Below are 24,981 nucleotides of genomic sequence, written 5' to 3' on the forward strand. Positions count from 1 at the left end.
AAGCCTTGGACAGTATTTCTTTCTTATCAAGAGCAAGATGCAAGCTGTGTAATTCTAACAATATTCCCCCCTCAAGATGCTTTCTGCTTCCCATTTTTGACTAGTACTCTTAACATCTGCCTTACTACTCACTAGCCACTTTGGGGCCAGAGGAAAAGCCCTCCAAGGCCACCGTCCTCCGACCTCCTGGAGTCCCCCACAGGCCCAGCAGTTGGTGAGATTGAAGGTACCTGCAATTCTTTCCATCATGTCAACATACAAATTTGCTCCTGGGGAAGCAATTGAGGGGAACGGGGATATAGGGTGGCGGCTAGGGCTGCTTAATTCTGCCTTTTTTACTACATAGATAACAACAAGGCATATTAAGACTCCTGCCATATTCTCCCTCTCTTGAGATTGAATACAGCCTAAACTCTTCCTTTGTTACTTCCTTATTTGATTTTCTGAACTCTGATTAAGCCAACTCAGGCGCACTTGGAGATCACCAGTAGGTTCACAGCTCCACCTGCTGGCTTCTTGTTCCAAGGACAGCTCAGCCTCCGGAGTGAGGTCGTCCTGGGAGCTGGTGTCCTGTGACGCTCGTGGATGTCGTTTCACACGGGTATGGTGTATCCAACGGTCATGGCCGGCAATCTTTACAGTGGTGTGGGTTGTTAAAAGTACCTGGAAAGGGCCACTCCAATGCTCAGTCAAAGGTTTCTTTTTCCACCGCTGCACCAAGACCCAGTCTCCCGGGCGGAATTCATGTACTGGAACATTTAAAGGCAGACGTTGAAAGGAGGCTGCATACCTGTGAAGAGAAGACAAGACAGACTGCAAAGCAATAACGTACATGTGAAGCTCACTATTACCTCATTCAAAAGTTACATTTTCTTGCATCCCAGGAGGTAAGACTCGAGGAGGCATGCCAAACATAATTTCATATGGGGTTAATTTAATGCCCCGTTGGGGAGTGTTTTGAATGCAAGTAAGAGCTAGCGACAATGCCTGAGGCCACTTAAGGTGTGCTTCAATACAGATCTTGGTGAATAGAGTTTTTAAGGTCCTATTCATGCGTTCCACTTGTCCTGAACTCTGTGGTCTTCATGGTGTGTGTAGTTTCCAAGTGATCTTGAGAGCTTGTGTGACTTCTTGAACTACCTTTCCCACAAAGTGTTGTCCTTGATCCGACTCGATGGATTCAGGCAGAGAATACCAGGGAATGATCTGCAACAGATACTTCACTACTGTAGCCGCAGTGGCAGTCCTGGTGGGCCATGCCTCGACCCAACTGGAGAGCTGGTCTACGATGACAAGTAAAAACCTATGATGTTCGGACCGTGGGAGCTTGGCAAAATCAATCTGCCATGCTTGTCCAGGGTATGCTGCCCAGGGTCTACCTCCCATTGGCACAGGAGGTTTCGTTCGAGGGTTTACTTTCTGACATGTGATGCACCTGGTAGCAATATGCTGAGCTTCTACATATAGCCTTGGGGCTACTGCTTGGCGGATCACTAGATCACCCATAGCCAAGCCTCCCATATGGGTACTTGCATGGAGCTGGTGCAGCACCTCCTGAAGCAATGGCCTGGGTATCATGACTTTCCATCCTGGTACTATCCACCACCCATGGGAGTTCTTTTCTGCGCGAGCCTCCTGTGCAAATTTATCTTCTTCAGGGGAATACTGCGGGACTAGATCCCGGACGTATGGCCATATGGCATGGGACAAGGCCTGCCTGGAAACTTCCTCCATCTCTCCACCAATAAATGTGGCTTCCTTTGCTGCCGCATCAGCCCTTGCGTTTCCAAGCTTATGCTTTTCCTCAGCAGCCTTCCCATGGGCTCGCACATGAATTACTGCTACCTCTTTAGGCTGGTGGAGTGCATCTAGTAGCTTGATAATCTGGGGGCTGCTAGCAATTCTATTCCCAGAAGCCATAATGAAACCCCTTTCTTTCCACAATAGTCCGTGCTCATGAACCGTAGAAAAAGCATAGCGAGAATCAGTATATACATTAACCCGCCAGCCTGTCCCCAACTGTAATGCTCGGGTGAGCGCAGTGAGTTCTGCAGCCTGTGCTGACCATGAGCTCGGCAATGATTCCCTCCATACTACCTTATCCAAGGTTACCACTGCACATCCTGTTTGTCTTTTTCCATCGATGACGGAGCTGGAGCCATCTACGAAGTATTCAGCATCTGGGTTTTCAGTTGGGTCCTCAGCAAGATCAGGTCGCACCTGTGTGGTTTGATTCAGGACCTCAAGGCAGTCATGCGTTGGTCTCTCTGGTTCTGGCAGCAAGGTTGCAGGGTTCAAGGCTGTAGTATGTTTGAAAGTAAGTCCTGGATTAGAGAGCAAAAATATCTCATACCGTGATTGTCTGGAGGGGTTGAGAAACTTTCCTCCCTCAGTCCCTAGAATCTGGGGAACTCCATGTGGGGTGTGTATTTCCATGTCCACACCCATGACTATCTTCTGGGCTTCTTCGACAACCACTGCTGTGGCTGCCACAGCCCGAAGACAGGCTGGCCACCCGAGCGCAACTGGATCTAGAACCTTTGAGTAATATCCCACGGGTCTCCAAGTTGGGCCTGATGGTTGCGTCAGCACCCCTGATGCAACCCCTCAATTCTCATGAACATACAGTCGATATGCCTTTTTATTATTTGGGATGGCCAGGGCAGGGGGCTGGGTTAATGCTGCCTTAAGCAGATCAAAGGCGTGTTGCATTTCTTTAGTCCATTTCCATTCAGTGAGACTCTCCTTAGTCAGGGAGTCATACAGTGGTCTAGCCTTTCCACCATAATCTGGTATCCATAGTCGACAGAACCCAGTTAGCCCTAGGAATGCCTGCAGCTCCTTGGGTGACTTAGGTGAGGCTAGACCTTGGATTGCCTGTATGCGATCTGCACTCAGGGCTCTGACTCCCTTTGAGAGCTTATATCCCAAAAATGTAACTTGAGGCTGACATATTTGGGCTTTTTCTCTAGAGACCTTATATCCTTTTCCCCCTAGGGTGTTTAGCAGTGATCTGGTGGCTTCCTCGCAGAGTTGCAAATTTGGGCTTGCAACCAGCAGGTCATCCACATACTGGAGGAGAGTCACTGCGGGGTGTGATCCCTTCCACTCCTCCAAGTCCTTCTGAAGGGCAAGTCCGAAAATATTGGGGGCTGCTATGAATCCTTGTGGGAGAACTGTCCACATGAGCTGGGCTTTATGGAAAGTATCTGGGTCCTCCTGTTCAAAAGCAAACAATTTTTGACTCTCTCGGTGAAGGGGAATAGAGAAGAAAGCATCTTTCAAATCTAACACTTAAAATATTTCGGCTTCCCCCGGTACTTGTGTTAAAATCATGTGTGGGTTCGGGACTACAGGGTGGTCTGAAAGAACCTTCTTATTTACTGCTCGCAGGTCTTGGACCAGTCTATATGAGACCCCATCTGCCTTCGGCACTCCAAGAATGGGGGTATTGTATGGTGAGGACCCTTCCACTAGCCATCTGTACTTCTTGTATTTCTCTATTAACTGCTTGAGTCCAAACCTGGCCGCTTGGCTAAGTGGGTACTGCTTTACCCGAACGGGCCCCTCCCCATCCTTGAGTATGATCCTTACCGGGGAGACGGACTTAGCTCGCGCAGGGGTTCCATCAGCCCATACCGAAGGGTCTACTCCAGTCATGTGATCTTCAGAACTTACTGCAGGGCGTCGGTCCTCCAGGAGAGCCATCTGATAGTTCGAGCTCTGCTTGACAGGTAGCTGGACCACCATCTGGTCATCTCTGAAAAATATCTCAGCTTGCAGTTTTGTGAGTAGCTCTCGCCCAAGTAGCGCAACCAGGCAACTTGGAGAGTATACAAAGGAGTGCTCAAGCAAATGATCCCCCACTTTGGTGAGGAGTGGCTTACAAATGGGGAGTCGGGATTGCGTTCCCTCAATCCCTTCCACAAGAACATGCTGTTCACTAGTTCCTGCACGGGGGGGTGGTTTCTGGAATCATTGAAAATGTAGCCCCAGTATCAACCAAGGCTTTAAAGTCTCTGCCACCAACCCTAATAGTTACCATGGGATCTTCTCGGGCTCCAACCCGAAGGGTAGTGGTCTTAGATCCCTGTTCCCTTCATTCTGTGTCCTCACCCTTTTCTTCTGCCCGCATGAGGTGACCCCCTTGGTTCATCGTTTCTCTTCTCCTTCAACTTTGGGCATTCCCTCTTTCAGTGTCCTTTCTCCCTACAGTAAGCACATACGTCTGCTCCCACTCTTCCTCCTTTCCCTTTCTGTATCCCAGTCTTTCAGGGTTGCCTCCAGTTATAGCAGCCGCCAGTGCTGCCATCTGTCGCTGAGCCTTTTTATCCTCCTTGCGCTCCTGCACTTGCTCACGATTCCCATATACCTTATATGCGATTTCCACCAGCTCTGAAATTGGTTTCCCGGAACCTCCCTCAGTTTTCTGTAGCTTCCTACGAATATCAGCAGCAGATTGACCAATAAACATAAGATTTACCATGCGTTGATTATCTGGGGCTTCTGGATCTAGGTCTGAAAACTTGCGGAACGCCTTGTACAGCCTCCCGAGGAAGGCTGAGGGATCTTCTTCTTTTCCCTGTCTCACTTCATACAATTTAGACAGATTAGTAACCCGGGGCACTGCCTTCCCCACTGCTTCCACTATAATCCCCAGATACTGTGCACTCAGCTCTCTTCCTGCTGCGGTATGATTATCCCATCCCGGTTCCTCAACAGGGCAGGTATCACATAAGGCACGACCGGCGGCTCCCTCCGCTTCTACCCTGGCTGCTGCAATGTGCTCTGCCGTCCCCAATACTAATCTCCTCTCCTCAGGGGTCAGGAGGGTTTGAAGCATCATCTGGACATCAGCCCAAGTGGGTCGATGGGTTTGCCCAATGGATCAAAACAAGTCCCTCATCTTTTCAGGGTCTTCACGAAAAGAGGGGCTCTGATTCTTCCAATTGAATAGATCTGAAGTACTAAATGGGGTGTAGACAAAAGTTGCATCGCCCCTCTCTCCGATAACCTCTCGCATCGGGCAGTTCAGCACCGGCCGTGATTCTACAATATTGCGCAAATTATAGCCCTTATTCCCTGATTCAGATGGGGCACTTGGCTGAGGCACTCACTCTGAGTCTTTAGGTATATTTTGATACGCCGGTGGTGGTTTCCCTGAGGGAGGGAGCGGTGGTGCAGAGGGACTGGGTCCTGGGGAGGTGTCTGATTCATCCTCGCTACTTGTCAGGGTGACCGGAGAACGAACCCGATACTCGGCCAATTCAGGATCCCCCCCCCCATTAGACTTGGGGAGTACAGGCGGTCCTCCTCGGGTCTTTCCTTTAACAACCATCACATGAGACTTTACTAAGCATTTCTTAATCCAGGGTGGCTGATCTTGGACCACTCCTAACCAACAGTCTATGTAAGGGAATTGATCCCAGTGTCCATTCTGCATAACTATTTCATGGACAGCTGTCACTTCTTTTACTACAAAGGATCCCTTCGGGGTCCAGTGGACCCCGAATGTTGGCCACTCGAGTTGACAAAACTTAATTAAATCATCCTTTTTCATCTTTACCCCATAATCTGCCTGCTTTATAAATTTGCTAAAGTTCCGTAAAACACAACCCAGAGGAGTACTTGAGTTTTCTAAACGGGAGCTACCCGCACCCATTTTAATGCCCACAAGAGTGCATCCAACACACACCAAATACCAGAAAGCATGCACCAAAAGATCCAAGTCAAAGACTGTCCGCAAAAGTGCGTCCAACGCACACCAAACTCCAGGCCAAAAGAATCCCCGGAACAAAACCAAATCGAACAAGTCTCTTTGTCCCCAGATCCAAAAACCAAATTGGGCAAGGGAATTTGTATACTCAAGTATCCTAGAGATCTCGATTGGAATGCTGGAATGTGTGTCTGGCGTCCTCAGAAACCAAGAATTTTACACAGGTAGCCTTTAACCTCCCGGGTACCCCGACTCACGTCTCAAACCCCCTGGGCGAGCCCAAAAAGGCGGCTCTGTGCGCACCCCCCATGGCGGCAGGGACGATCTTGTCACTGGGTCCCGGGGTGGTCCAGGAGGCTCCTGACTGGCTTGCCAAATTGTTGTACAAACGGCGGTTCGTTTCCCTGGAGGCGCGCTGAGATCACAGACACACAGACATCAGTCGGCACAAAAGGATGTATTTGTTTGCAAACAAAGGTTAAAGTGGAGCAAGCTTGGTGCTCAGATCACCTCTAACGAACTAATTGTGTTTGCAAGTGGCATTTATCTTCTCTCTCCTGGGCACGTGTGCAGACACAGGAGTTCCTGCAGCCTACTTCCGTTTTATACAAACATACATGTAACTACATCATTACATAAATTGCATGTATAATATAATTAGCTATTTGAGTATACGGGGCGGAGAGGTAAATATGCAACAGCTCATTAAGCATGCTTAAAACCACAAGAGTTCATCAAAGGTTCATTCCCCCCCCCGCAAGGCCATGCAGTTTCTGTAATCAGCATGAGAAAGACTAAGGAGAGACTGGGGGGAGAGAAGCCTTGGACAGTATTTCTTTCTTATCAAGAGCAAGATGCAAGCTGTGTAATTCTAACACCATGGTGGGAGCAGCTCTGGTGCCCCTGCTTGTCACGCCAGGCAGCGTTTGCTGCTGCTGCCCACCGGGAGCTCCCATGCTGGGCAGCACAGAGGCAGTGGTGGCAGCCGCACTACAGCCTACCACAGTGTGAGCTCTGGGCAGGCAGCAGCAGTAAACACTGCCCACCGTGGCAAGGTGGGGGGTGCGCTTTCCTCCATGCCGAGAAGCTGCTTTCACTATGGCGCAGCCCCGATGATTGAGCCTGGAACCAGCATGAGGCCCAAGCTGGCAGCAGGGTGGGTTATAAGCTGGTGCTGACCATGGGGAAAAGTGGCCACTCCCTCACCCCATGGCTGACAGCCCATGCTGCAGCTGCTCGCAGCCTGTGCAGGGCTGCCTGTGCCTGCTCAGGACAGCCCCGCGTGGGCTGTAAATGGCTGCAGCAAGAAGCACCGGACACAGGGCGGGGGAGGGGCCACATTTCCCCCACACTCAGCACCAGCTCATTCCCTGCCAGAGAGTGCAGGATCGGGGCTGTGCACTGCCCCCTGCCTGTACCACGGGGCTAAGGGAGGCGCTGGGAGTGACTGGGTATGGGTGCCGGGTGGCAGGAACACAGGGTCCTGGCCAGTAGGGGCTTTATGGAGCTAGGCCAGCTCCCCACTCTCCCTGCTGGTGCAGCCCAGCCAGGCTCCACAGACCCCTGCCAGCTTGCGTCCTGCTCTGGCCCCACTGGCGCAGGCCCTGGGACATTGGTCCCAAGACATTGGGACGTGGGTCCCAAGATGGTGACTAGGGGTCGGGACATATGTCAAGGAGCAGGGCTACCCATGCAGCCCTCAACAGCTTGTCGAAACTGGGTAAGTGGTTCTCCCCCCAAAATAATTGCCTCCCCGATTGTGTGTGTGTGTGTGTGTATGCATGTATATATGTATATGTATGTGTGTGTATGTATACAAGAAAAACACCCCAAGAATTGTAATAATATGTGCATTGTTACAGCACATATCAGCACTGTAAATTTGTAAATATGAATGATATTTTACTGCAAGGCGTTTTGCATGTCAGGTTTGTGAGTTTTGTTTTGCAGAAACCATAGTGTAAAATTCAATCTAGTATCAAAAGTGGCTGAAAGACTATAAGGCCTCATTACCATCAACAGCATTTTCTTCACCTAAGTCATGGTTTTATCACCAGAGCAAAAATTGTTTTGTCTGTGTTGTTTGTCCTGTTGTGTTGTCTTTTGCTTGGTTGGTTTATTTTAAGTTGTCACTAGTGTAAATGTATATAAATATCATAAAGGTGTGATAAAAATAATTGGTAATATTCCCTCTAAAAATTGAGTTTGTCTGTGGATCCCAGACCAGGATACTTTCCATCTAGTTTGGACAGGAAAGTTGTTCTAATCTTTGAAACAAAGAACAACTATTCATATGAAAGTTTCAAGTTATAAAGTTTACTTGTTTAATAAAATGGCATTTATTAAAAAAGTAGTATGTGTGTGTTTAGTAAACAACCTGATGACATTTTTAAGGCTATAAAGGAAATCTCATTTGTATTTAGATACTATTTATAATACCAACATACCAGTGTTAGAAATATTATTGAAAATGCGTTATCAATAGTGTTGTTAGAACAGCACAGCTGCCAGCTCTCCCTGGTGGGAGGGGGAGGTTGGAGGAGAAGCTACTAAGGGCTCTTTGTATTAAGGTATCACTCTCTCTTTGTTTTGCAAATTTACTATCTCTTTGTTACAGTAAAGCATATACTCCTTAGTGTTCTCATGCAGATAAGAGTAAATTGCAATTTTTAATGGTCCTGGCCTTGGGGCAGAAAAGGTTTGAACTTTTTGTAACCTAAGGTACTTTCTGAGCAGGCGCAATTAGCTAATGCATATAAGCCTATCCGCCCCGCATACTTAAGTAGTTAATTATAATGCACATGCGACGGATGACGTGACGTCATTTCATATATGTTTGTATGAACCAGAAATGAGATGTAAGAGTTCCTGCTTCTGCACACGTGCTCAGGAGAGAGGGGATAAAAGCCAGCTGAGAGTTGTCCTCAGCGGTTGGAGTGATCCTTTGTTTCCGCTCCAACCCTATTTGCAAATATATACCTTTTGTGTTGCTAATGGAGTGTGTCTGAGACTGAGAGTTCTTCGCCTCCTGAGAAATGAACCGCAGCCATTTCTGCAACACCAGGATGTGTGTGAAAACTTCATTAACCCATTGTTTTACAGGAAAAGCAAGAGTTGATCAACCTAGGGCCCCAGTATTTGTATAAAGAAGTAAAGGAAACACTTTATTGATTAAAGCAAAATACAGAATTGACAGGTATATAAAATGATGTGAAACCCTGGATAGCTAATTATATACAATGTGCAAAAGAAGAGGCCTGACCTTCTGAATCCCAATCACTATTTCATCAAAGGAGGGGAGGCCCATGGAGTAGGTTACAAATATATTTCATTAATAAATTGCCTTTAATTCTAGACTATTTGTAAACAATATATATAACCTTATCAAATTTTATTTGAACAGCCCCTGAAATTGGCGATTGACATGGATCAGTTAAATGATGTGGGAGATACCACAAACTACAATGTATATAAATGGTTGGCACAATTAAAAAGAGAACAAGGTAACCCTTCAAATACAAATGAAGGAAGCCATTCAACAAATGCAGGGGAAAATACAGAAACAAAAGATTGACAACCCATTTTTATGAGAAATTGATGATCAAATTTTTCTAATATTATAAAAGCCTAAATCTGTCTGTCTGTCTTTCTGTCTGTAACACTTTATTCATGCTGTGACTGGCTGACAAACAGCCAATCGGAGTGCAAAGAAGCATTATGACAGAAGGCAGCCCATCGCCATGATATTGGGGATACAGGGGACGGAGTGGGGTTGAGGGCGATGCCAGCACAGCTCCCTGGAGGCAGCAGCAACAGAGCAGATGGAAGTGGGGAGTGAGGCCAGCTCTGTAGGTAACACGCGGGAGAGGGAGTGGGCCCAGGCCCAATGTGGGGGGGGGAGGGGAGCAGGCCCAGGCCCAACATGGTGGGGAGGGGAGCGGGCCAGGGCCCGATGCAGGGGGGAGGGGAGTGGGCCTGGGCCCTCTGCTGGGGGGTTTGTGCCAAAGTGGGGGAAAACCTGGCCCACCACGGGGGGTGGGAAACAGTGGGCCCGGCCCAATGCAGCCACGGCAGCAGCTGTGGGAGGGAAAGAGTGGGCATCCTCTCCCACTCGGCCCCATGTCCACTCTTCCCCACACCCCTCCCCAGCATCAGCCCTGAGCCCGCACCTCCCTGGGCTCCATCCCCCCCCACTCGCCCCCCCCCATCATTCTTGATAGGCAATTGGCTAGTGTATTTATAACTAGGCAAAAAAACCCAAAATACATTGGATTCCAAGTGCATTGGACTGGTGTCTATCATTAGCTGTCTTAGTCCAGTGGTATATGAAATAGAACTGGGGAGAAGAATCAAAATGGGTACATGTATTTCAGTTAAAGTTATTCAATGGTGTATGAAATTTAATACATTAATGTATTTGAAAGCTACAGGATGCCCAACGACACCGATAGACTGAAAGACCAGTGGTTGTTAAACACTGATGAAGGAGAATGAGCGTTTTGTATTTGTTATTGTGCTCTTCTGTTTTTGATATGTTTGTGCGTCATGAATTGAACCTGACCAATAATTTAACATACGTATATGGAAACTGCACATGATGCTGGAAACTGCATGGCATGAACATGGGATATTTTGGCTTAGCCTTCCTTATTGCTTTTAGCTTTGTTCAGATTTATCAGCATATTGTTACATTTTTGTTACTGTTCTTTTGAGCATTTTGAATTGTGCAAGCATCCCTAGAGATGGAATAATTTAATTGATTGCCGTTTCTCTTTAGGAATCTGTTGGACTACCTTAAATTATTGGTTACAAAAGAATTCACAAATTAGCTATCTTATCAGTACAGCATGAGAACAAAATCAGCTGCATATTATAACTATTTTACACCAATGTTCAGAAATTCTGAGAATATCTGAACAAGCTAGACAAATGATGATACACCATAGGTATGATATTTTCAAGGGATGGTCACCATCATGGGTGGCAGTCCTAAATGTTGTTACATTCTATTATCATTGTTAGCATGTCTGTGCAGGGCACCATGGACTCCCCTGGTTCTCGTCTGCTACGACTTTGATCTTGTTAAGAAAATGGAGAGGAAAGTGATGATCTGATAATTAGTACCCGCGGAAGGACCACGCTTGGTCTATTTTATAATCTAAGTGCTTTTTATTCTCTCTTATTTTACAGGAACCCAGTTGGGAGGCAGCAGCTTGTCAGAATTGTCCCTGCAGTCACCCTTGTACTTTGGCGAGGATCTCTGACCCCTCAATTGGGACGGTAAGTGCGGCAGTGCGCTTCGCCTGCTTGTTGAATGTTCAGTGTCCGCAGGGTCCCCTCCACGTCTTCTGCCCTGTGGAAGGTAACCTCTGGGCTTCTCAGTCTTGCCTGAGTCCTAGCCCACCCCTCATAATCAAAAGAAAGTAAAAAGGAAAGAAAAAGAAAAGTTTCCTTTTGTTCTGCACCTGCCAGGTGCTTCCTGCTGCTAATCATCTCATTAGCGGCTTGTTGCAGCTGCTGCTTGTCTTGCCTTTGATGTGAGGGGCCAGTGTGCAGACTGTGGTTCTCCCATGATTGAGACTTGCCTTCTTGGCCCTTGGCATCTCTCTCCCCTCAGGGTTCCAATGTCGCCCGGCCTCTTCAGGGTTCTGGGCAGGTGTTGCCACTCCTGCCGCCCCCTCAGCTTTACGTAGCCTCTCAGCCCTTTGATGCAGACTACGGCTTCTGCCCGTGGCACGGCTAAGCATTTCTCCACACTCACCACCATTCCCATGGATTCCAGATAAGTCAAAGTGAGGGTCTGGGCTCTGGGATCCCTCTTCTCCTGCTGATCCTCCGTCAGGGATCCCTCTTCTTGGATCCTTCTCTCCGGAGAGTCTCCCTCACAGCTTCTCTCTCTTTCTGTGGTACCCAAAGGCAATTAGTCCATGCCTCATCGCTCGTTTTATGCCGGTTTTGGCGGACTAATCACCTAAGTTTCCCTTAGGTGTAATTTCCCCCACCTGGCAGGGTTTGTTGTTGGGTCAGTCTAGCCCAGTCTTGCCTAAGTAACAGTGCTCCTGCCAGAGTCCCTGTTACACACCTTCCCCCCTAAGTTTGATAGTTCCTTTCTGGGAAGGGCATTCTGGAGCCCATAAGGGACACCCCTCAACATAACAAGAAAAAAAAGCAAGGAGGAAGAAATAAAAGAAGCAGAAAAGAAAGAGATCTTTGGAAGTCGCTGTCTTCATTCAACTTCCGACCAGTAAGTCTTAGTGTTGGCTTTGACAGGTCTTGTATCCCCGGAAGGGTCGCCTCTGGGGTGGGATAAGAAATCTATATTTCCATTCCTCCAGCCTACTCGGTGTTCCACTGAAAAAAAAAATGGTTGTAAAGCCAGGGACCACCTTATAAGCCTAGCATTATTTAATTTAGCTGTTCTTAGCCATCGCAGGGTCGCATGGTCTGTGATGAGCACGAACTCCTGGCCCAACAGGTAATATTGGAAGAGCTCTATGTCCCATTGGATCGCTAGACATTCTCTTTCTATGGTGGAATAACAGACCTCTATGGGGTTCAGCTTTCTACTGGTGAAGGCCACTGGTCTTTCAGCTCCCTGTTCCCTTTGGAATAGTATAGCTCTCAGTGCTATTGCTGAGGCGTCTGTTTGCAAAAAAAAAGTTTTCTGAAAGTCCGGCATGTACAGAACCAGGTGCTAGCATAAGGCCTCTTTTAGTTGGTTGAAGGCCCGGAGGGCCTTTGGGTTCCATGAGACTGGGTTGTCGCGCCCCTTTGTCAATTCTGTCAATGGGGCTGCTCTTTCCGAGAAGTTGGGAATGAACTGCCGGTAGTAGTTGGTGAACCCCAGGAAGGATCAGAGCTGCTTTAACGTTCTTGGTAAAGGGTGTTGTTTTATGGCCGCCACCTTATCAGCCATTGGTTTTATAACCCCTTGACCCACTAAAAATCCTAAGTACTGCATCTCCCTCTTTCCTAGGAAGCATTTTTTTGGGTTTGCAGTGAGCCCTGCCCGTCGGAGGCTCTTTAGTACTTGTTGCAAATGTTTACAATGGGTTTCCCAATCAGACAAAAAGATGATAATGTCGTCTATGTATGCTGCTGTGTAGTCTTGATGTGGGGCCAGCGTGTGTTCCATTAACCGTTGGAAGAAGGCAGCTGCCCCGTGTAGTCCAAACGGCATCCTCTTAATTTGGAAGAGCCTCCTAGGGTCCCAAAAGCTGTTTTCTCCTTATCTTCTTCTGCCATCAGTATTTGCCAGTACCCCTTTGTTGTAATTATTTTGCACTTGCTAAGTGCTATAGGTGGCCATGTTCGCATGTGTTTAGTGTTTATGTAACAAGTGCTGGATGGATGGGAGACTCTGGGGCTGCAGCGTGGAAGCACCATGCAGCTGGAATTTTCCGCACGGGGTCTCTCAAGGGGAAGTCCAGGGCCTGTCAATAATGTGACAGTCACCGCTTCGGGCCAATGAGAAAGCGCCACATATAATTAGACCGCCCTGCATCACAGAGAGTATAAAAAACATCGCGCTGTGAACTTTGGGGTCTTTGCGTGCCCGACGGAACGTACGGACTGAATCGACTCGGAGCGACCTTCGGCCTGGCCAGCCAGAGGGGAGGACGCCAGACCCGCCTGATCCCGGCGACCCTTCCCGGAGATACAACACCAGTGTGAGTGGGTGCTCACTGGTGCACCCAGCATAGTTGATTTTGTTTTGTTTAACCCTTATTAATAAAATTAAGCCTGACCTTTAAAGCGAGTGTGATCTGCGTAAGCCTGACTATCAAAAGATCCTGTCCACATGGTGTCACGAACAGGATGGTCGGCTGCAGATCATGACAGGGATGATCAGTCCCGCTGTCAGGCATGTCCTTGGGTGTCCGGCTGCAGGCAGCTTGTGGACGCTGATGAACTTTGGCGCCATCTGCAATTTCATCAGGCTCCCAGCCACACCGATAATGATGGGACCCAAGCATTTTGTGTGTGGCTTGGGGAAGACCCCAGGAGACCTTGGGAAGCCCGTCTTACAGGCCGCGCTCTCGGCTGCATATTAAGAGATCCCGCAGTCGCTTTCTCTATCCCGTCGGCACAGGGGGAGCAGGTCGCCGCAGCCAGCGAGTTCCCCACTCCCGAATGGGATGCCACCCCCTCCCAAGAGTGGGACGGTTGTGTGGAGGCGATCGCGGTGCTTGCAGGTGACAAGGGGTGCTTGCAAGAAATTGCGCCCCCCTCCATCCACGATCCCCGGCGGCGTCAGTCACCGGCGGCTGCACGCCCTAGCTGAAGATCTCGGGGTGTTAAAAGAAGGGAAAAAGAAGGGAAAGAAAGTCGCATGCTTGCGTGCTTGTCTTGAAACCCTCGTATCCACCCTTAACCGCTTGAATGATTATGAAGTGGCGGTTGTTACCATGAGCCGCGCCAGCAAAGATGGCGCCCTTCAACAACGGCCGAGCGGTGGAGACAAGCCAGAGCCCCCGCCCCCTGCTCCGCCTACTGCCCCAACACCATATTTGGGAGACAAGGCACCGCCTCCACCGGTGACGCCGCTATATCCGCCACTCCTTGAAGGGCGGGGCAAGACTCGTCCTCCTCCTCCAGCGCCTCCTCCTCCAGAGCCTCCTCCTCCAGAGCCTCCTTCTCCAGCGCCTCCTTCGTCAGCATCCAACTCCATGCCAACCCCTCCACTTCAGGTTCATCCTGTTGAGATTGTGAAAACCCACCAGGACAACGACGGCAACATTATCACCGAGCGAACTACTAGAGACCATGATCGTGGTGAAATGAATGAACTCATAAGCAGGACAGCCCGCCAAAGCGATGAGACGCCAACCCAGTGGCTAGGACGTCTGGTTTTGGAATGCGGTCATGAAACACTCAGCCACTGGGAGGCTGTAGTTTTGACCACACATGGAAGTTACAGCTTAGGACTCCTACCCGGATCCAATGTCCTAGAAATTTCACGTACCCCGTGGCCTATTTTGCTTCCTGCTCTAGTGGCAGGAGCCATTCACAAGAAGCCACATCAAGCACACGAGGGGGCCCAACCGATGCACGCTCCGCATTCACAGCCGTTTGCTAACGCATTAGCTGGTGCAGTATATTTCTCTATCCCGAAGAGACGTTCCACGATTGATGCCAGCATATCTGTTTTCACCCGATCAGGAAACAAGGGCAATAGCGACGATGGCGACGATGATGACGGGGACGAACATCACTCCAGTGATGACATACCTATCTCTTCCAGGCCACCGGATTCCACATTCACCGGACCAGGGGCATCACCCAATCAACCAACACAACAGCCTCGTCATGGTTATGACCCATGGCCTCAGCGACATTGCAAGGACCCTCTTCAACTTCAGATTTCCCCGGCGATTTTACAAGCCGTGATTGACATCTATGCAGATAATCCAGAGCTCGCAGAGCTTCAAGCTAGCTCTCTTCATCATCAGCCAATTGCAGCGTTGTACCGGTTCCAACACAGACGACGACAAAGACAGCATGAGCACGGAGCACCAACACACCCTGCACAAGCCCTGCTAGCCAAAATCACCAACTTCGTCCATGAAGCACCACGTCGGTATCCCGAACGTACCCCAGAGGAACGTGCCCGTTTTGGGTTCCTCCTAAATCACGCTGGCATGAAGAAGGAGATACTTCGTAACCTAGATGAGGAGACTCAGAGACAGTTAGCGGTTAAGCTTGGCTTCCAGTTTACCCCCAAGCCAAAAAACTAGTATGGGCGGACGCTGATACTGCGGATCCAAGCGCCCACCGGTGCAGTGATATTAGTGATCCTCCGCAGCCACAAGACATCCCCAACTTGGAAAAGCCTACCTTACCAAGTGCTTAACAATGCCACCTTGGATTCCCGCCCCTACGCAGTCGTACCAGTCATCCACCCCATCACGAGACAACAACTGCCAATTCGTTTCTTGTTAGATACTGGTGCAGAGATTACCGTCATCGATCCTGCCACCACCCCCCATACTCCCACTCGACACACCATTCATGTTGCTGGCATTAATGCTACCTTTACAGTCCCACTAGCCAAGGTACATCTCGGCAATCCAATAATAACCGTAGTCGCTGCATTGGGACATCTCAATCTGCTCGGCGTATCGGAGTTACGAGCACTACACATGAAAGATCTCGTGTGCAGCGCCCTCCCAGTTACCAGGGCTGTATCTCGCCTGCCACCTCCGTTCACACCGCGACTGAAAGACCCGACAGCCCCTCCGTGGCGGTTCACCCCTATCCGTACCAAACCTCATCTGATCCCATCTCTGCTTGCTTTCCTCGATAGCCTTACGGCGGAGGGAAAAATCGAGCCGGTGCAGTACAGCCATTATGTATCCCCTGGCTGGGGAATCCCTAAACTGAAAAATCCCTCTGAAGCTCGCCTGGTTGTCGACTACCGTCAAGCCAATAAATGCTCAGACTTAGTCCAGCTTGTCCCAGTTGTAACACTACTGGACTTCCAGGCGGAACTCTTACAGGTCATGACCCAAAGCTCTTGGACTGCTACCACTATTGACCTGTCGAATATGTTCTTCACCCTTCCTCTTTTTGATCCTGAGGGAGTCCTGTGTATGGGTATCCAAGGCCGCATATTCCGCTGGAGGGTTTGCCCTCAGGGATATTGTAACTCACCTGCGCTTGCTACGGCCGCCATGAATCAATCCCTTCAGCGTTTTCCCAACTCCCATTGCAACGTGAAATTCTTCAACTATGTAGACGACTTCTTGGTCATGGGGACTCCAGCAGAACTCGTTAAACGTGTCACCACCGACCTCGTCAACCACCTACGAGAGGAAGGATGGGACATCAACATTACCAAGTCCCAGTTGGAACCCTCCTCCAGCTGTGTATTTCTGGGCACTCAATACACTCCTCAGGGTCGCGTTGCATCACCAGCTGCAGTGCCTACCCCGCCATGGGATATGGCCTCTGATACAGGTCCTACGGCAAAGCAAGCCCAGCAATTTTTAGGCAGCATCAATTGGCTCCGCCATCACGTTGCGCCCGAACACCTCGGTACACTTGTGATATTGCAGCATCGATTGCGAAAGAGGACGACAAGTCATCAACCCTGGACGCGGCGGGATAATCACTGGGTCCACGACTTTATCCAAGCTGCCACTTCCACACCCCTAGTGCCATTTAGCCCAATGACACCGCTTCGTGTTACCGTCGGTTGGACTCCTACACATCTTTGGGTCACAGCGGACACCTCTAACGGCCCGGCCACATTTCTTAACCGGACCCTCCATAAGGAGCAACATCGTTATGGACACCTGGGCAAATTATTGCTCTGCCTATGTTTAGCATCTGAACATCATCTTCACCACAGCGTTCATGACCTCTACGGCCCAGGTGCCGCCCTACTTACACACCTCGATCCTACATGAATTCCAGGAGACTTCTATGGGGCTCCTTCCACCTGGCATACGCTGGTGACACACACCCAATACAACTGGGCTGCATGGACATGTCACGACAGTGCCACCGTCACCCCGACTGTCCCTTCCCATCCTATCTTGTACGGGACTTCGCTTTCAGGAAGCGTGGCCAGTGATGGTACGTCGCAATTCGGTGGTGGGTTTGCTTGGAAGTGTTCGCTATGTGCTGCCAGCCACATAGAATGGGCGAACCCCGACTGGCACGACACACCAGACACACCCCTTACACATCAAGCACAGGAGCTCGAGCTGCGAGGAGCCATCGGCGCACTTAAACATATTGCCATTACACATGATCAGCCATTCATGACAGTGGTCCTTGTCCTGGATTCTCGCTGGGTCTATGATGTCCTTACGGAAGTAGCCGAACCAGAACGTTTTCGTTCCCAGTGGGATGACATCTTTGAAGTACTTCACCGCATGAATCATCTCCCGATGATCCGACATACTAATTCTCACGTGCCGGACACCGACCCATTACATCAGGCTGTTGATGACTGGTTAGCTCTAGGTCCAAAGACAACATCACACGATTGTATTGATGACATTATCCATCCAGCCGCGGAAGTGCATAGGTCACTAAAACCGGTCTGCGATCCGTACCATAAATGGCTTCGTGACCTATGGGGCCATCCTGGTTCAGATACCACCATGCGGCGTTATCGTAATGTAGGTGGCTGGCAATACACCACCCGTAATGGCCTACCCACACCACGCGATTGGCGACGTGTGCTTCAAGCCTGCCACCAATGTGCCCAGATTAAACCTTTTAGAAAGAAATTTTTCCAGGGAGCTTACAATGCCGAACAACACCAACCTGGGGCATTTTGGCAGGTTGACCTAATAGGCCCACTTCCCAATGCGTGCCAGCATCCTAAGGCGCTTGTTGTTGTCGACCTCGGTTCCCGTATGGTCGGTGCGATTCCCATGACTAGAACCGATGGGCCTCGGTGCGCTCAAGCTCTGTTGCACCAATTTTCTCAATGGCAGACTCCATGAGAAATACAATCTGATGGTGGGCCACCTTTCAACAGTCACCATATTCGCAATTTTTTCACGACGCATAATATTCGTCATCACATACACCTACCATATCATCCCCAGTCTAATGGCATCGTGGAGCACGCCATTGGAGAATTAAAGCGCAAACTCTTATTGGAACTGAAACAAACCGATTTCAAGGGATGGTCGAAAGTGCTTTCGCAAACCCTGCTCAACCTCAACAGTGGAAAAAACCTCTGGGCAGAAGGACCTCTTCAGGCTCGAGGGGGATGGGACCCAGACTTTAAACCTGGGGACCCTGTATGGGTTGCCTTCCCAACCTCGACCCCCACCAAGTATCCACCCACATTTCCTGGCGGGGTCGTTGAACCCACGGCTTTAGCCCATACCTACAAGCTCCGTTTAATTGACTCAGTCGATGATCGTGAGCATTTAGTACATTTCAACTGGCTAAAGCCTCGCAGTGTTTTGTTAAGCTAACAACTGTTTGTTTTCTAAGTCAGGTAACCCCTTGCGATGTCCGCCCATCGACAGGACGAGGAGGCCGATACCGAACCTCTCATCCGCCCATCCATTGCGCTGCCACCGCGAGACCCACGGGCACTGCCCCTGTCATTTGTGGGGCTATGGGTGAGACTTGTGGGGAGACCAAGGGGATCGGGAGCAACTGCCCCCACATCGGGACCGAGTGTAATCCCACGCCGACGTCGGAAACTATGGTTACTGTTTTTGATCTATTTCTTGTTGTTAACTAATGTCATTGTAATGCTTTCCTTTACAAAACGCGCGAAGCGAAGTTTAGATTTATCCCCATTACCCGTTGCGGATAACTTATTCCTCCGCACCTCACGGGAGTGGATGTTACTTACTGGACACACCTCAGGCTCAGTTTGTGCCCATGCACCCACCTCAGCTGCAGATAGCCCTTTTCGTATAGCTGTTATCCCTGTTAATTACACGGAGTTATTTTTGAGTTTTACACGTAATTCTTCCGGTAACGAAACTATCCACTATTTAGCATGTAGAACGACTTGTTCCGTTAAAACCCTTACTTATGCATGGAAGTGGAATGGTACCCACCCAATTAATTGCACGGTCCAAGATGTGCCACAGGGTTGCTTTAATCTTACCCATGGGCCACCTTGGGGAGCACCGCACTCCATCGTGCCCGACCCCAATAATGTCACTCTTTCTATCCCGTCACTTCCTCAAGCCATTTTACAAACAGTAAAGGTTAAACTTTCTACCCTTGACACCCAGTGTTTTTGGCCGGGGTGTCACACTATTCCATGTACTTTCAAAATGTCCATGTCCAGGAGGGCTTTTGAAGATGTTACAGCATTCCGTTTGTTTTCCACAAAAGCTTTTATGACAATAGGGAGCAATTTTGGTTTATCTGCTCACCGTAAGGCATTCAAAACCTTTACCAACCACTTTAGCCCGGATCTCAAGTCATTATTAGCCCTTTACGACACAAAACACCCCCCACTAGTGGGGCTAATTCCAGCTCCCCATGACACCATGTTTTATTGCCAACAGGATGAAAATTCAACCCAGGCCATTTTATATAGTCATTTTCCATATCACTTGAACGTTTGTTGTATCTTGGTGCAGGTTACCCTATGCCCTTATCAGTTTTCCAATGTCACTCATTGGACTGCCCCGCTTACGCTCCCAAATAACTCTCGGGAACGCCGCAATGTAGTTTCCACTGACCAAATCACAGGTGTCATGGGAGAACCAAAATTCTGGTCCAATATGACCCACACTGAGCGTAGGAAGTTTGCTACCGGATGGACTTTATATGGTATATTCGTCACTGGTGCTTCTGCCTCTGCTTTAGCCATTCAGCAGTTACAGACTTTAGAACTGTTGGCAAGACTCGCCAACGGTACGGCAGATGCTTTAGAAATGTTTAATTGCCAGCTGCAGGACACCTCTAAAATGGCGTTCCAAAACCGTCTTGTATTGGATTTTATGTTAGCTAAAGAGGGTGGGTTCTGTGCGACGTTGAACCTCACTGCACCATATGAGACTTGCTGTCTCGTCATTTATAATGCCTCAGAACCCCTCTCCAAAGCTATCAACCAAATCCGCAAGGTAGCAGAAGACACACGCACAATCGTTCAGACCCCTTTTAATTGGTTAACAAGCACATTCGAATCACTATTTAACCTTCAGCTTTCGCCGTGGTTAGTAAATCTGTTAACCCCCCTGTTTACAATCTTGATTGTGATTTTAGTTGGGTCTTGTTGTATTGGCCTAGTTGCCCATTGTATCCGATGTCAGGTTACATCTGTCATGCTTATTGCACATCACAAGCACTTTCCCCAGACAAATGTTAACCCCCAAGAAATGAGGCGAAGCGCATTATAGAGCTAGTTCAGTAGCCAAGTTCCATTTCTGTTTAACTAGTTAAATTTAATGGTAATAATTACCTTGAACTGAACTAGACATGTTAAGGTTCCTGTTCAACTGCGCTTTGAGTGTTTGGGCCGTTGCCCCATTTTCCCTCTAAAGTTTAGAGTGTGTTAAGTAAAGGAAGCAACTCCAATGTTCACAGCTGTTTGACATTCCTTTTGTTATCTTATTATTGTAGTAGTTCGTTTACCTATTTGTTGTAAGCTACTTGGCTCACTTGGCCAGGGGGGCATGTTGTAATTATTTTGCACTTGCTAAGTGCTATAGGTGGCCATGTTCGCATGTGTTTAGTGTTTATGTAACAAGTGCTGGGTGGATGGGAGACTCTGGGGCTGCAGTGTGGAAGCACCATGCAGCTGGAATTTTCCACATGGGGTCTCTCAAGGGGAAGTCCAGGGCCTGTCAATAATGTGACAGTCGCCGCTTCGGGCCAATGAGAAAGCGCCACATGTAATTAGACCGCCCTGCATCACAGAGAGTATAAAAAACATCGCGCTGTGAACTTTGGGGTCTTTGCGTGCCCGACGGAACGTACGGACTGAATCGACTCGGAGCGACCTTCGGCCTGGCCAGCCGGAGGGGAGGACGCCAGACCTGCCTGATCCCGGCGACCCTTCCCGGAGATACACCAGTGTGAATGGGTGCTCACTGGTGCACCCAGCATAGTTGATTTTGTTTTGTTTAACCCTTATTAATAAAATTAAGCCTGACCTTTAAAGCGAGTGTGATCTGCGTAAGCCTGACTATCAAAAGATCCTGTCCACACCCTTTTTGAGATCTAATGTGGATATGAATCGGGCCTGTCTGACCTTCTCTATCATGTCATCAATCTGGGGCATCGGGAAGGCATCAAACGTGGCAATTTCATTTAGCTTCTGGTAATCGATACATAAGTGAATTGAGCTGTCTGGCTTTGGTACCACTACTGTGGGGCTCCTCCAGGGACTTTTGGATTCTTCAGTGATCCCCCTACTCTTCATTTGCTCAATTTCATGCCGGACAGCTGACCAGAGATGGCGCGGTGTTACGAATTATGGTCTTAAAGCCATGTGCAGTTTGCTCTAGGCTGGGGCAATGATCACACAGAGCAAGTATCCAAAGTCAAATACAGAATCTTTATTCGCTTGGGTGAGGTGCCTCTACAGAGAGGGACCCTTCCTACTAGTTATAATACTTTTTTATACTTTCTAAGTGCATAAGCGTTAGTTCGTGATTAGCTCGTGCTCGTAAAAATACCCAATCATCTATTAACTAAATCACTATTCTGTCCGATCAAGCAGCACGGTGAGCGTGAACACCAAAGTTTAACTCTCGTGAATTACATGCTCCCTATATTTTGTCTCAAGATGTTTCGTTATCTAACAAAAACAAATCATGCCCAACTTTCAAGGTTCTCCTGTTGAAGATTCCCCTGTTGACTGGATTCAGCTAGTTTCATATCATATCAGTAACCCTTACACAGTAACCCTCACACAGTACCCCTTTTCCCTCCCAGCTGTCTCGTAAGTGCTGTGTCCACTTTTATGAAATGGAGGTGAAAGGACAAAGAAATGTCCTCACTTTTAGCATTACAAAGCCTTGCTTTAACCCTACAAGATTCATATACAACAGTCCCCCCTTTTCTTTTGCTTGTCAGAGAGTTATACGGGAACAGAGGAATAGCTATAGCCATGGACTACGTTCATAATAGTCTTACAACACATGCAAATACATTGTAGGGAAACAAACAGTACAACAAAAATTACTATCACAAAGATAAAAACACACAAGATTCTCTTCGCTATGAGGCTGAAGTTGGGGAACCAGGAAGTCACCCAACTCCATAACGAACTAGAGTCTGAATCCTTAGTCTGTTCAAAGGTTGTCCAGGCTCGCTGAATGGAGTCAATGTGGGTGTGAAGAGACTCACTCTTGTCTGGGATCCAGGTCCAGCATTCAGTCCTTATTACTGTGCAGGTACCCCCATGGTCTGCCAAAAGACAGTCGAGTGCCATGTGGTTCTGTAAAGCAACCTGGTGGAGTGAGTATAATTCTAGAGAGATATCCTTCAAAGCCCCAACAGACTCATTGACAAATGCTTGTAAAAAAAGAGTTACCCTATTGATGGCCTGTAAAGCCTTAGCTGCCCCGTACCACGGAAAAGCTGAACCAAAAATGCCAGATACATCATTAATGTACGGCAAACTAGTATGATCTATGCTCCTAGCTTGAACACTTGCAGGTAGGTGAGATAAAATCCGTACTCCGGGTACTAAAAAACCGAGACCACACCACCCAGTCCGGTTGCGTGGGAGCCAGAGGTATGCTTTACCCCTACATAGAAAGTACATTCCTGTCAGAATGACCAAAGGAAGACCGATTTTACAGTAATCATCAGAGATTTAGCCCTAAGCATTCCTTTACCTGCATAGATAGTTATATTTGCTTGACAAGATAATGAAAAATTACAATTCCTCTCCCATCCCACATCTGGTCCATATGTGTCATTCTGAAAGTAACAGAAAAAAGACCAAAACTCATATGCAGGTCTATAGAGAATTGTCTGGGGGACAGTAGGGGGCACCTGAGATTGTATAGTCCAGTTCATTTGAAGTTGGGTCTTATTAAAAATGGTCTCGTTCCACCCTAACGCTGTTAAATTATCCTTCTCTTTCCAGTTCTCCGACCTAATAGTTAAGGTGTAGTCTCCAAACTGCTGTATATTGATTCCTAATCCTAGAAGGGGAAACCCTTGTGCTTGTGTCAATGGAATTTGAGAACAAACCCAACACTGTGAAAGATTATAAGCACGAGTGAAACTCTGAATGAATTGGTGATAATAATTTTCCTCAGGGTGCAATCCCACACTATCATTTAATGGGGGAGGATATATTGGTAAAGACATTCCCAGGTGTAAGGCACAGACTAATAGTCCCAAAGATGTAGACTTTCTCATGATTGCCCTAATTTTCACGGTATCCTGGCTGCCAACACACAATTACCACACTTAGGACAATTACTATTGTAATGAATATGAGTTCTTGCAGAGATCTAGGATCCCAATAATTCCCCACAACAGTCCAGGGGTCTGTAGAATTATTCATGCAGTAAATGGTTGATTTGTTGATCTTCACTCAGGTTTAGATGCCGGGTCCAGGTTTGGTGCCTTCTTCATGTGGCTATGATGTATCCAGCTGCTTTTGCCGGCAAGCTTTAAAGCAGAATAAAGTACATAACAAAACTTGATAGGGCCCCTCCCACTGAGGCACCGAAGGGGAAGATTGTGGTATCTTTTTAACCAGTACCTAGTCACCCGGTCTGTATTCATGTATCTGTAAACGCAAAGGCAGAGCCTGGAAAAGTTGCGCCTGAGTATTATTCTCTTTAAACTCCTTTTGTAGTCTAAGAACAAACCTAGACAACATTTCATCTCCATCCAAGAGGCTGGCATATGCAGGAACATACGTTCCTGGGACCAAAGCAGGTCTACCAAAAAGAATTTCAAATGGGGACAAACCTAGGGGCATCCTTGGTTTAATGTCCCACAGACCTAGGAGCATCCTGTAGCCTAATGTGCCACAGTACTTTTGGCAGTACCTCTGGTCACTTAAGTCCAGTTTCTTTGCAATACTTAGCTATCATAGTTTTAAGAGTTTGATTCATCCGTTCCACTTGTCCAGCTGATTGTGGATGATACAGGGTGTGGAGTTGCCTAGCAACTCCTAAGGATCAACACACTTCTTCCAAAATCTTTGCAGTAAAGTGTGACCCTCGATCAGAATCGATTACTTCTGGTACTCCAAAGTGCGGTATAATATCTTTCAAGAGAAACGTCACAACCGAGCAAGCGTCTGCTTTTCTAGTAGTAGTTGCTTCTGGCCAACCTGAGAGTTGATCGACAATAACTAGAAGGTGCTGGTATCCCGCGCTCTTAGGCATGTCTGCATAGTGAATTTGAATGCAGTGAAAAGGAAAAACTGACCATGGTCTCCCTCCTTTTGATTTAGCATTGAGTTTCTGTTGAGCTGAAAAGGCTAAACAAGTACTGCAGGCATTGAAAACACGTTTGACAGCTGGATAGACATGGGTGCAGACCACCATCAGAGAATCACACTCATGGTGCCCTCAATCTCAGCATGGCCTAAAGAATGGAAATAGTGGACAGCTTGCAGAAGATAATGTTTCGGAAGAACAGGCTTACCTCCAATCTGCCAGATATTGCCAGGACTCAGTTCCCCCTCCCAGCGTTTCCAGTCAGCAAGTTCATCATCGGGCACGTCATCGTAAAGGTGATGCCAGTTAAGAGAGGGAAACATCATATCCGTCGTGTTCGTCGGATTGGAGACAGAAAGTTGCATCGGTTGCAAAGCAGCCGCCTTAGTGGCGGTAGATTATTACTAC

General features: G+C 48.2%; 1 long non-coding RNA gene across 1 annotated transcript; it reads left to right on the plus strand.

The window, feature by feature from the left end:
- Positions 1-614: 614 nt before the first annotated feature.
- LOC149858547 (uncharacterized) lies at positions 615-21,306 on the plus strand. Its single transcript, XR_016443814.1, has 3 exons — positions 615-887; positions 10,907-10,996; positions 18,680-21,306. It is a non-coding gene; the product is annotated as an uncharacterized LOC149858547 (long non-coding RNA).
- The last annotated feature ends 3,675 nt before the right edge of the window (positions 21,307-24,981 follow it).

The sequence above is a fragment of the Crocodylus siamensis genome, chromosome 8 (genome assembly GCF_052110815.1).
Source record: "Crocodylus siamensis isolate JL-2025a chromosome 8, ASM5211081v1, whole genome shotgun sequence".
Taxonomy (NCBI): domain Eukaryota; kingdom Metazoa; phylum Chordata; order Crocodylia; family Crocodylidae; genus Crocodylus; species Crocodylus siamensis.